Source organism: Schistocerca cancellata, chromosome 5, assembly GCF_023864275.1.
Source record: "Schistocerca cancellata isolate TAMUIC-IGC-003103 chromosome 5, iqSchCanc2.1, whole genome shotgun sequence".
NCBI lineage: Eukaryota > Metazoa > Arthropoda > Insecta > Orthoptera > Acrididae > Schistocerca > Schistocerca cancellata.
The window spans coordinates 184,144,225-184,156,246 of NC_064630.1; positions in this window are offsets into that span (position 1 = coordinate 184,144,225).

Here is a 12,022-nt window from a genome sequence, read left to right on the forward strand (position 1 = left end):
GCCCATTGAAACCAGTCGAGTATCTGTGGGATGTCAGCCCTGATAGCTGAATGCAATCAGCCTTCAGCGGCGCAGCGGTTCGGACGGTCTTTACGTGCCTGCCGCACATCTGCGCGAGAGGTGTTTACGTTACGTGTGTAGCGGTGTGCCGCGGTATACATAAAAAATGGTTCAAATGGCTCTGAGCACTATGGGACATAACATCTGTGGTCATCAGTCACCTAGAACTTAGAACTACTTAAACCTAACTAACCTAAGGACATCACACACATCCATGCCCGAGGCAGGATTCGAACCTGCGACCGTAGCATTTACGCGGTTCCGAACTGAGCGCCTTAACCGCGATACCACCGCGGCCGGCTCGGTATACATAGAACGAATCATGGCGTTGTCGTTCCGCAAATCGACACTGAAATTTAGTTTTGTTAATGAATATGTTCGACCGAAGGCTTACGAGATCGAACGTTATTTACGGGACGAGGTGAAAATAGAACCTGACGTTCTAGTAGGAATACACTTTAGTCAGCAGCGTGGTCTATATCAAGCTCAATTATGAAGCGGCATGTGACGAACTACTACTCCGACATCGACAAGGAATTCGTTTCTGTCATTCGGAAGGGAATGTTGTAGCGGTAACAGCTGAACACGCCGGCATGGGACTCAGAACGATTCGCATCTTTGAGCTTCCATTCGAAGTGCCAGAAGAATTAGTGACAGACGCCGTGCGTCCTTACAGAACGGTCGTATCCCACGTGGCTGAGAAATAGGCCAGTTTCAAGGCGTATCCTGTCCTCAATGGCGTCAGACAAATACGGATCGAACTCCGGAAACACGTTCCGTCATACTTGTGCATCGCTGGTTGTAGGGCGATTGTCATCTACGACGGACAACCAAGGACGTGCTCTGGATGTGGGAAGGAAGGACACGTCCGTTCTGAGGGTGCTCAACGAAGGTTGTTACAGCTGCTACAGGATGATCCACCCCTCACACCGCATCCGACTGTGCTCCCATGACTTATGTCGCCGCATTACGCGATGACGCGGGCCGCGAGACAGACGCGTACCAGAACACACAGACAGCGGCAGATCGTGGCGAGCCACGGAAGGACGACGTTGCGCCGGATCGCCTGCAGCAGTCACAGGACGCCCCTTCTTCAGTGCCGCTTGCGGCCCCTTCAGATAAGGTACTTGCAGACGTCGATAATACGACGGCGCACGATTCCGACGTCCCCCACGAACAACCGGAGACCATGCTGGCCTCTGATTACGAAGCCCGGGAACATAAACAGCGATCACCAAAACGCCGAAAGAAGCGCCGCCTCACGGTGGAGAACGACCCAGCTGATCTAGTAGACGTTTTCGGGTACAGAACAGACGACCACGGATACAAAAGAACTGCCTAGCGTGGATGCAACGGAAGCGAACGGGACGGCGACACGACCTACCGCTGCTCCAGACACAGCGAAGGAGTTCGATCGACGGCAACGGGCTACTGAGGAGGCTACGGCGCCTGCAACACATGACACCGATGGGACGCTAAGGGACTGTTAGAAGACTCACCCCAGATATTGCCCGTATCTCGTGGTCGTGCAGTAGAGTTCTCGCTTCCGACGCCCGGGTTCCCGGGTTCGATTCCCGGCGGGGTCAGGGATTTTCTCTGCCTCGTGATGGCTGGGTGTTGTGTGCTGTCCTTAGGTTAGTTAGGTTTAAGTAGTTCTAAGTTCTAGGGGACTGATGACCATAGATGTTAAGTCCCATAGTGCTCAGAGCCATTTGAACCATTTTTTTGAACAGATATTGCCGGAGGAACTGCACCAACACACTCTCCCGGTGTAAGACCGGGAGAGTGCACGGAATAACGGCAGACCATATCAGCGGACGGCGGGGGTCGCTAGTAGGAAAGCAGCCTGTGTACGGAAGAATTAGCAACCGTACGGTGCCCTATCTACGTTGACAGCCATGCAACAAGCCTATCGGATGGGGTCTGTTAACATCAACAGCATTGGGACGCCGGTAAAAATCAAGATGCTCAGTGACATGATAAAGGCTGCAGATTTAGACGTAGCGCTATTACAGAAAGTTCGGGTACTTCCCCCCTCGGACTTTTACGGTTATGACATTTACTGTTCCCCGTGTGACGAGAGGGGCGTTGGCACAGCGATACTGTTAAAGGAAGGGATACGTGTAGACGAAGTGGAGTATTTGCCTTCTGCTCTTGGTACGGCCGTGACCATAGGTGGAATACGTTTGATCAACTTATACGCACCGTCAGGCTCGGATAAGAGAAGGGACAGAGCAGATTTTTACGCACATGAGGTTACACCGTTGTTCCAGGGACGATACAATGCTTCCATACTCGGCGGAGATTTTAATTGTGTGCTCGACAGAAAGGACCAACATCCTAACTATACTACTAACCCGGAACTTAGGGAGCTGGTCAACGGGATGGAATTAGTCGATACATGGGAACTGAAGTATCGCAACCAACCAGGATATACATTTTTTACTAGGCACTGAGCGAGCCGTTTGGATCGGATCTACGTTTCAAGGGCATTAGCAATGTCGACGGTGCATGCAGAAATACGGCAGACAGCGTTTACAGACAACGAGGCGTATATTTGTACGGTTAACAATATTTGTACGGTTAACCTTGCTAGACAGCAGGTATGGAGACGGAGGGGTAATTGAAAGATGAACGTCTCCCACCTGTGTGATGCAGAATGCCGACGCATGGTGGAGGACGCGTGGCATGGTTGCCTCCGTCGAAGAAATTCTTCGGGTTCTGCCCTCAGTTGTAGATCGACTGCGCGAAGGCAGCTTTACAGAGGACGTTAATAGGTTACGGGAAGGAGGTTTATCAGTAGCAACGCACGACCACTGAGATTTACTTTACGGCTCTCCGAGAAATGTTAGCTCAACCACCTACACCATAATGCCAGACGTCCGTCCACCGAGTCAAGGCGAAGCTGGTACAACTTGCGACGCTGAGGATAGCGGGTACGATGATACGTGCGAGGTCGCAATATTGCCTGCCCAACGAGGTTCCCTCGATGCATTATGTGATAAAGGAAAGACGAAGAAGACGGAGGACGTTAATACATGAGATCGATCTCGGCAATGGCCGTCGTTTTACAACACAAAGGGGCATAGCACAGGCGTTCACGGATCATTTTAGCAGATTCTATGCGAGCAACGTAACGTGTATCCACTGGACATGTGGCCTGTAATTGAAGAAGTGTCATGATGATCTCTCCATTGGCAAAAGATTCCGGAATAGTCCCCCATTCGGATCTCCGGGAGGGGACTGCCAAGGGGGAGGTTACCATGAGAAAAAGATTGAATAATCTACGAAAGAATAACGTTCTACGAGTCGGGGCGTGGAATGTCAGAAGCTTGAACGTGGTAGGGAAACTAGAAAATCTGAAAAGGGAAATGCAAAGGCTCAATCTAGATATAGTAGGGGTCAGTGAAGTCAAGTGGAAGGAAGACAAGGATTTCTGGTCAGGTGAGTATCGGGTAATATTAACAGCAGCAGAAAATGGTATAACAGGTGTAGGATTCGTTATGAATAGGAAGGTAGGGCAGAGGGTGTGTTACTGTGAACAGTTCAGTGTCCGGGTTGTTCTAATCAGAATCGACAGCAGACCAACACCGACAACGATAGTTCAGGTATACATGCCGACGTCGCAAGCTGAAGATGAACAGATAGAGAAAGTGTATGAGGATATTGAAAGGGTAATGCAGTACGTAAAGGGGGACGAAAATCTAATAGTCATGGGCGACTCGAATGCAGTTGTACAGTTGTAGGGGAAGGAGTAGAAGAAAAGGTTACAGGAGAATATGGGCTTAGAACAAGGAATGAAAGAGGAGAAAGACTAATTGAGCTCTGTAACAAGTTTCAGATAGTAATAGCGAATACCCTGTTCAAGAATCACAAGAGGAGGAGGTATAATTGGAAAAGGCCAGGAGATACGGGAAGATTTCAATTAGATTACATCATGGTCAGACAGAGATTCCGAAATCAGATACTGGATTGTAAGGCGTACCCAGGAGCAGATATAGACACAGATCACAATATAGTAGTGATGAAGAGTAGGCTGAAGTTCAAGACATTAGTCGGGAAGAATCAATACGCAAAGAAGTGGGATACGGAAGTACTAAGGAATGACGAGGTACGTTTGAAGTTCTCTAACGCTATAGATACAGCAATAAGGAATAGCGCAGTAGGCTGTACAGTAGAAGAGGAATGGACCTCTCTAAGAAGGGCCATCACAGAAGTTGGGAAGGAAAACATAGGTACAAAGAAGGTAGCTGCGAAGAAACCATGGTTAACAGAAGATATACTTCAGTTGATTGATGAAAGGAGGAAGTACAAACATGTTCCGGGAAAATCAGGAATACAGAAATACAAGTCGCTGAGGAATGAAATAAATAGGAAGTGCAGGTTCAAAATGGTTCAAATGGCTCTGAGCACTATGGGACTCAACTGCTGAGGTCATTAGTCCCATAGAACTTAGAACTAGTTAAACCTAACTAACCTAAGGACATCACAAACATCCATGCCCGAGGCAGGATTCGAACCTGCGACCGTAGCGGTCTTGCGGTTCCAGACTGCAGCGCCTTTAACCGCACGGCCACTTCGGCCGGCAGGAAGTGGAGGGAAGCTAAGACGAAATGGCTGCAGGAAAAATGTGAAGACATCGAAAAAGATATGATTGTCGGAAGGACAGACTCAGCATACAGGAAAGTCAAAACAACCTTAGGTGACATTAAAAGCAACGGTGGTAACATTAAGAGTGCAACGGCAATTCCACTGTTAAATGCAGAGGAGAGAGCAGATAGGTGGAAAGAATACATTGAAAGCCTCTATGAGGGTGAAGATTTGTCTGATGTGATAGAAGAAGAAACAGGAGTCGATTTAGAAGAGATGGGGGATCCAGTATTAGAATCGGAATTTAAAAGATCTTTGGAGGACTTACGGTCAAATAAGGCAGAAGGGATAGATAACATTCCATCAGAATTTCTAAAATCATTGGGGGAAGTGGCAACAAAACGACTATTCACGTTGGTGTGTAGAATATATGAGTCTGGCGATATACTTCTGACTTTCGGAAAAGCATCATCCACACAATTCCGAAGACGGCAACAGCTGAAAAGTGTGAGAATTATCGCACAATCAGCTTAACAGATCATGCATAGAAACTGCTTACAAGAATATTATACAGAAGAATGGAAAAGAAAATTGAGAATGCGCTAGGTGACGATCAGTTTGGCTTTAGGAAAAGTAAAGGGACGAGAGAGGCAATTCTGACGTTACGGCTAATATTGGAAGCAAGTCTAAAGAAAAATCAAGACACTTTCATAGGATTTGTCGACCTGGAAAAAGAGTTCGACAATATAAAATGGTGCAAGCTGTTCGAGATTCTGAAAAAAGTAGGGGTAAGCTATAGGGAGAGACGGGTCATATACAATATGTACAACAACCAAGAGGGAATAATAAGAGTGGACGATCAAGAACGAAGTGCTCGTATTAAGAAGGGTGTAAGACAAGGCTGTAGCCTTTCGCCCTTACTCTTCAATTTGTACATCGAGGAAGCAATGATAGAAATAAAAGAAAGATTCTGGAGTGGAATTAAAATACAAGGTGAAAGGATATCAATGATACGATTCGCTGATGACATTGCTACCCTGAGTGAAAGTGAAGAGGAATTAAATGATCTGCTGGACGGAATGAACAGTCTCATGAGTACACAGTATGGTTTGAGTGTAAATTGGAGAAAGACGAAGGTAATGAGAAGTAGTAGTAATGGGAACAGCGAGAATCTTAACATCAGGATTGATGTTCACGAAGTCAAAGAAGTTAAGGAATTCTGCTACTTAGGCAGTAAAATAACCAATGACGGACGGAGCAAGGAGGACATCAAAAGCAGACGCGCTATGGCAAAAAAGGCATTTCTGGCCAAGAGATGTCTACTAATACCAAATACCGGCCTTAATGTGAGGCAGAAATTTCTGAGGATGTACGTCTGGAGTACAGCATTGTATGGTAGTGAAACATGGACTGTGGGAAAACCGGAACAGAAGAGAATCGAAGCATTTGAGATGTGGTGCTATAGACGAATGTTGAAAATTAGGTGGACTGATAAGGTAAGGAATGAGGAGGTTCTACGCAGAATCGGAGAGGAAAGAAATATGTGGAAAACATTGATAAGGAGAAGGAACAGGATGATAGGACATCTGCTAAGACATGAGGGAATGACTTCCATGGTACAAGAGGGAGCTGTAGAGGGCGAAAACTGTAGAGGAAGACAGAGATTGGATTACGTCAAGCAAATAATTGAGGACGTAGGTTGCAAGTGCTACTCTGAGATGAAGAGGTTAGCACAGGAAAGGAATTCGTGACGGGCCGCCTCAAACCAGTCAGTAGACCGATGACCAAAAAAAAAAAAAAAAAAAAAAAATGCGAGCAACGGGGAGGGTCAGAGGGAGCTGAGGAACGTCCTGGAAGAGATCCCAGACACGACCAGTCTGAACGGGGAACGGACGGGTTATCTGAAATTACGTGTGAAGAGCTGGAGGAAGCGATTACACGAGGTGCCTGCAACAAGTCCCCAGGTCCAGACGGATTCCCGTTGGAATTTTACCGTGCCTTTGTGACCATTATGACACCGATGTGGCTTTACATTTTTAATGGGCTTCTGAGACAAGAAGTACCGGTTCACATCAAATTCACGGAAGGGCTCATGATACCGAAACCAAAGCCCCGTGGTGGCAAACGGCCTTGTGATTACCGTCCCTCCTCAATAGTGACTACAAGATCTTCATGCACATACTGGGCAGTCGTATCAAACAGTCGCTGGAGAATCGAATACATGCCGATCAGACTTGTCTTGGCAGCATCCGTAATATCCACGCAGCCCTGGGAGACTATCGTGACGTCGTCGCCCTCGCGGCTGCATGCCGCCTCCGGGGGTGATGGTTGCTGTAGATTTCGATCATGCTTTTGATCGCGTGGATCATGTGTACCTCGCGGCAGTGATGAACAGGATGAGTGTCCCGCCATTATTGACCACTGCTGTGATGCGGCTGTTGAACGGCGCCAGATCAGCGATGGTGATCAACGGATGGAGAACTGAGTATTTTAAGATCTTAAGATCAGTCAGACAGGGTTGCCCCTTGTCGATCCTCCTATCTGCGATCGCCCTAGAACCGTGCCTCGCAGGCCTTCGCCGCCGTCTTACGGGGATCTCCCTACGCATCTCTCATTCAGATGCAGAGCATACGCAGATGACATTGTGTTCCTCGTACGAAATGAGGGGGAGACTCAAACAGCACTAGATTGTCAACAGACGTATGGGATAGCAGCTGGAAGTGAGGTCAATTACCGAAAATCACAATTCATGCATGTGGGGCCTGGACTAGAACCACGAACGGAAGGACCCTTACCTGCGGTGCAATCCCTCCGCTGTTTGGGTATCACCTTTCATAAGGAGACAGCGGCAGTACGACCAAACGCCCTACGGTCGATGGATTTGCTGCAGCGAGTGTTACTCTTCAACCTTTATCTCTCGTCCATGATGTGCCACTTGACACACCTTCTCCACTTGACGCGAACGATGGCTGTGAGGATTCAGGCGTCTTTTGGGTACTATGTAAACCTGGGACAGCTCTTTAAGGTACAGTACAAAATGCTTACCCTCCCAGCGCGAGAGGGGGGCGTTGGTTTAGTGAATGTATAAGAGAAGGCGTGTGCCATGTATATTAATGTTATGCTCAAACGGTGGCGCAACAGGAATCACTCGCTTACGGGGACGATAATCGAAGAACTAGGACCAACATCGCATCTTCCTTCAATCAGTGTCGGCCATATATCGCCCCCGTTAACGAATGTGCGCACGTTCATCATGGAATACAGTTACGTTCGAGAGCGTTTAGCGACGACCCGACAATCGATACTGAAGGACGTGTACCATTTGCTTCTTCGACAGATCGCCCGGAACAGGGTGGAACGGCAACATCCAGCCGTTAATTGGCACGTGGTGTGGCGCACGGTACACCACCCCCACCTACCCACAACAGTCAGATCACCATGGTACATTGTAGTGAACCGGATATACCCTACGAATGATAAAAAGTACGCAATACATTTGGCGGATTCGCCCATATGTCAGCAATGCGGCGTGCTGGATACGGACGACCATCGGCTGGTCTGCGGCGAAGCATAGGCTGTCTGGACTCTCGCAAGGAAGATAACAGCATTCATGCGGCGCACTAGCTATACACCAGTCTCTTCTAACATAGTATTTTTTCCAGAGGAAACGTATTTCGCGCGTCATAAGACGAACGCAGTGGCGTGGATCACAGGTATGACGGTCCATTTATCAGTAGAGACACACGTCTGAACGTACTGAATTACCGGCAATACTTGCAAGATGGACACACAAAACTGTTACGGCTACAACAATACAAGGATTGGTATGCCAATTTCCTAGTAACGGTTTTTACGGACCCGCCATGTACTTGGGGTGTGCCGGGTGCGCAAAGATGAGCGGCGGTGCTGTCGTTGTGAAACCGACCAAGTACAGTGATCAGCTAAGGACACCATGCGAGTATGCGACCTAGGAAAAACTAACGCTTGCACAGTGAGCAATGGGATGTACTTCAAATTTTGTTTTCATATCTATAAATACTTTTCTTTAGGATGCCGGAGGTGGCCCCACTTTGACTTTGTTGTTATTTCATGCTGCACGGTAGGACGGCAGCGAGGTTCCTTCCAGGACAGTTATAATGTACTAGGACGTACTATGTTTATTTTGTGAATAATAAAGGTTTCTGTTTCTCCTACCTTCCTTAAAATAAAATAAATTACAAAAAAGACTAAAAATAAAAAAACCTCACTCCTGAAGAAAACGCAAGGAAAAAAATGGTCAGCGTGACAGACTGCCGTCCTAAGGGGTCCTGGTTCGATTCCCGGCTGGGTCGCGGATTTCTTCCACTCAGGGACTGGGTGTTGTGTTGTCTTCATCATCATTTCATCCCCATCTGGCGCGCAGGTCGCCCGATGTGGCGTCGAATGTAATAAGACCTGCACCAAGGCTGCTGGACCCGCCCCGTAAGGGGCTTCCCGGCCAACGATGCCAAACGTTCATTTCCATTTTCCATCTGTGGGATTGCCTCTACTGGACTGTACATACCATGCATCCTGACTGAGAAACCTAGCGCAGCTGGCCACGTGACTGGGGTCGGCATGGCTCCACATCTTATTCGATACTTTCGAGATCATCTCTGACATTCTTGCTGCACCTATTGCAGCGTTCCGCATTTCAAAAGTTGGCTGTACAAGCTGTTGACAGGTGGTCCCATTAATGGGGCTGACAAGTGTAACAGATACTGAAAGCAGATTATAAAAAAATTTGCTACAGATGAAGAAAGGTTTGAGTAAATGATTATTGGGTTGTCTAAAACTCCTTAGGTGGAGTTTGCACTTCGTCCTGAGACATGATGCAAGTTTAGCAAATTTCGATCTTTCGGAATATGAGAAAGGTCGACTAATTGACAAACGCAGATGGGGACCGCAAATCACCAGATTACACATAAGACCGTTGTAGCGCAGTGATTGCAGAATGAGTGGTGACAGGATAAACTCAGGACATCACTGTGACGAGATTAAGGACGAGTACTTCCAGGAGGGCTACACGTCGAATAGATCGTAGGATTGTGCAACTGGCTGTCACGAATAAGTGAAAGGAAGGTCACAGTTCGTAGTAATAGACGGCAAATCATCGAGTAAAACTGAAGTGATATCAGGTGTTCCCCAGGGAAGCGTCCTGGGACCTCTGCTGTTCCTGATCTATATAAATAACCTGGGTGAAAATCTGAGCAGTTCTCTTAGGTTGTTCGCAGATGACGCTGTAATTTACCTTCTAGTAAGGTCATCCGAAGACCAGTATCAGTTGCAAAGCGATTTAGAAAAGATTGCTGTATGGTGTGGCAGGTGGCAGTTGACGCTAAATAACGAAAAGTGTGAGGTGATCCACATGAGTTCCAAAAGAAATCCGCTGGATCTCGATTACTCGATAAATAGTACAATTCTCAAGTCTGTCAATTCAACTACGTATCTGGGTGTTAAAATTACGAACAACTTCAGTTCGAAAGACCACATAGATAATATTGTGGGGAAGGCGAGCCAAAGGTTGCGTTTCATTGGCAGAACACTTAGAAGATGCAACAAGTCCACTAAAGAGACAACTTACACCACACTCGTTCGTCCTCTGTTAGAATATTGCTGAGCGGTGTGGGATCCTTACCAGGTGGGATTGACGGAGGACATCGAAGGGGTGCAAAAAAGGGCAACTCGTTTTGTATTATCACATAATATGGGAGGGAGTGTGGCAGATATGATACGCGAATTGGGATGGAAGTCGTTAAAGCAAAGACGTTTTTCGTCGCGGCGAGATCTCTTTATGAAATTTCAGTCACCATCTTTCTCTTCCGAATGCGAAAATATTTTGTTGAGCCCAACCTACATAGGTAGGAATGATCATCAAAATAAAATAAGAGAAATCAGAGCTCGAACAGAAAGGTTTAGGTGTTCGTTTTTCCCGCGCGCTGTTCGGGAGTGGAATGGTAGAGAGATATTATGATTGTGTTTCGATGAACCCTCTGGCAAGCACTTAAATGTGAATTGCAGAGTAATCATGTAGATGTAGATGTAGATGTAGACGGCTGATACCCCAACGGAGGTTGCCAGCTGAAAGTGGCCACGAACAGTCGGGAACAGTGTAAGTAGGCTGTTTAGATTTTTATATTGGTAATGCCACGTAGCGCTCTGTATGAAAATCACTGGCTGTGCTGTGTGAAGTCTGTGGCTAGTTTGCATTGTTGTCTGCCATTGTAGAGGGGCAGCTGGATGTTAACAGCGCGTAGCGTTGCGCAGTTAGAGGTGAGCCGCCAGCAGTGGTGGATGTGTGGAAGGAAATGGCGGAGTTTTGAAATTACATATATTATGACTTTTGATGATATTAAGGTAAATACATTGTTTGTTCTCTATTAAAATCTTTCATTTGCTAACTATGCCTATCAGTAGTTAGTGCCTTCTGTAGTTTGAATCTTTTATTTAGCTGGCAGTAGTGGCGCTCGATGTATTGCAGTAGTTCGAGTAACGAAGATTTTTGAGAGGTAAGTGATTTGTGAAAGGTATAGGTTAATGTTAGTCAGGGCCATTCTTTTGTAGGGTTTATTGGAAGTCAGACAGCGTTGCGCTAAAAATATTGTGTGTCAGGTTAAGCACAGTCTGTCAGGTTAAGCACAGTCTGTCAGTTTAAGCACAGTCATGTATAAATGTTCAAATGGGACGTTTCATAGTTTGTCTAATTAGGGTAGATTTTGTTTATTGCTAGTGCGTAATTGTAGAGAGAATCTCCTTTGTAGTTGCAGCCTTTCATTGTTGTACAGTAAAACAGTTGTGGCATGCATGTAGATTTGCACCAAGTATTTCGCAGCTGCGCTTGCAATTAACGAGATATTATTTTCAGTGCTATTTTAATGTGTTCTCTTATTTTTGCTCTTCAAATTGTGTTTTTCTGTGTTGTCGTGTGAAATATTGTGACAATAATGGCGTGTGAAAATCGTAATACTAGGCTTCAAATTAAACTGAGAAATGACAGTGAAGACGAAAGCAGTGTGTTAGCGCCACAGAGTAATGAATTAACTAATGTTCAAAGTAGTAATTTGGTAATTGTACATAGGGAAATGGAGCGGGCTGCAAACAATGGTGTAGACAGTGAAACAATTAGTGAACAGGGAAGCATTATCGATCGATCGGTCGGCAACAGCTTGCCTCAGGAATCCGAAATGACAGGACACAATCTTGCAAATACTGTAGATTCAGGTTTTGCGTCCTCACCCTTTTCTCAAATAAGTCAAGACACATTTTCTGCTTTTCAAACTGCGAATATCACCGGTTCAAATACATTGCCGAATAGCACTGAGGAACATGTTTCAGACACCAGTGCATTGTTATT